This window comes from Panthera uncia, chromosome F2, assembly GCF_023721935.1.
Source record: "Panthera uncia isolate 11264 chromosome F2, Puncia_PCG_1.0, whole genome shotgun sequence".
Classification (NCBI taxonomy): Eukaryota; Metazoa; Chordata; class Mammalia; order Carnivora; family Felidae; genus Panthera; species Panthera uncia.
Genome location: NC_064812.1, coordinates 42,709,058 through 42,711,083, shown reverse-complemented (window position 1 = coordinate 42,711,083; position 2,026 = coordinate 42,709,058). Strand labels below are relative to the sequence as shown.

General features: G+C 40.3%; 1 non-coding gene across 1 annotated transcript; it reads left to right on the top strand.

Annotated features, from left to right (window-relative positions):
* Positions 1–255: 255 nt before the first annotated feature.
* Positions 256–340, top strand: TRNAQ-UUG (transfer RNA glutamine (anticodon UUG)). Its single transcript has one exon. It is a non-coding gene; the product is annotated as a tRNA-Gln (tRNA).
* Positions 341–2,026: the final 1,686 nt, after the last annotated feature.

Sequence of the window (2,026 nt, the reverse complement as noted above, 5' to 3'; positions counted from 1 at the left end):
GCATGCATGTGGCCTGCAAAAAGCTCTTATCTCTTTGAGCAGCAAATTGAAAAAAAAAACTCTTGATAGAAGTCCCCCAAATAAATTCTCATTTATGTTTTAATTCAACTACTACTACTATTAACTTTTAATACTTTTATTTATTAAGCACGTTCTACGAGCTTAATAAGCTGGGAAAGCATATTGATAAGCTTAATAAATACTGTTACATAACATCATTTCAAGTTTTCTTTAAAATCCACCTATAAGAGGGGTGCCTGGGTGGCTCAGTTGGTTAAGCATCTGACTTTGGCTCAGGTCATGATCTCACGGTTTGTGGGTTCAAGCCCCACGCCAGGCTCTGTGCTGACAGCTCAGAGCCTGGAGCCTGCTTCAGATTCTGTCTCTCCCTCTCTCTCTGCCCCTTCCCCACTCGGGTTCTGTCTCTCTCTGTCTCTCAAAACTAAATAAACATTTAAAAAAGATTTTAAATCCCCCTATAAGATAGATAGCATCATTCCTAATTTGAAGATGTGAGTGAGGCTCAGAGAAGTTATGTACCCTGAGGGGTGCCTCATAGGTAAGCGACCTGTGCAGTCACAAAAAGCCTCGCATTGAAAAGGACCTCATGCTTGGTTTAATGGTCTGATGCCATTAAATTAAAATTCTTACTAAGTTTTGAACAACCACTCATTTTGCCCTGGGCCCCACAAATTATATAACTGTACTCGACCAATGTCCCATGGGTCTTAGGGAAGCGAAATCTGGATTCAAAACCAAGTCAGCATGGTGCCAGAACATGCCACCATTCTGTTTTTATCTTGCTGGATTTCCAAGAAGGTCTTAACAGTGATAGTATAATTTTTTGGAAATAAAGACTTCATTCATACACATAAAACAACTAAGTACTAGGTTAAAAGCGTTGTGACAAATTGTACTTTCCATAAATGCCCACAATAATATCTCCCATTCCACATGTTCTGCTACAGCACGACTTTGTTACTTCCCCATCATTGAGTGGAATCTAATTCCCTTCCCCTTAAACTTAGGTTGCCCTTTCTGACTTGCCTTTGACCAATATAATGCAGCAACGGTGACATTCTTGGGGTTAAGGGGCAAGATCAGGAGACTTGCAGTTAGCTATGCTTTCTTGGAAGGCTAGCTCTTAGCACGGTTCTTTTGGGAGCCCAACTCCCATGGCTGTGAGAAGCTCAAGCCACATGGCGAGGCCACTAGAACACATGTAGGTACTTCAGTGGACAATCTCAGCTAAACTCCCAGCTCATGGCCATGATCAACCACCAGCCATGTGAGTGAGTCCATCTGGTCAAGCCTTTAGGTGAGAGAAACTCAAGAGCAAACCTTCCAGTTGATGCCATGTAAGACGGGGTCCTCTTTAAGTCACAGTCAACCCACAGAACTATGACAGAAAATAGGAAGTTATCCTAAGCCACTACATTTAGGAATAGTTGGTACATACATTAGGTAGTCAGAATAAGTATTAAGACACTCAAATAATTTGATTCCTGATGTTGTTAAATTTACTGGAATTCTTTGCACTGACTCAAGAGTAATCAGCCTGTGTACAACATAGCAATTGATTGAACGATAAAAATTATTTTAAGCCCTTCAAACATTAAAGTCCCATTTAGATGTTACTAACCTAATACTCTATAAATGTGTTTATTGTCAACCTGTCATCTGCAGGAGCTAGCACACTTCTGAAGACTCATAACACAGTCTTCATACACACAAGCTGAGAAGACATGTTCTACCAGCAAAGCCAGTTAAGTGATAGTTCTCCAAAATTAACTGACCAACATCACCCATCTAAGAGCTGACCCTCACGATTTCATTTCTCTAGACTCATGCTGAGAATTAAGATGTCTCTTCAAACTCTATTTAGTCTTCAAAGAAGTAACAATGCATTTGTCTAGACAACTATACCCATGCATCTGCCCATCCTAAGAAGTTGTTTCCAGAAAGAACAGCAGAAAACCGACCAATGGGTGATAAGGCACACATCAATTATTAGGTATTAGTATTA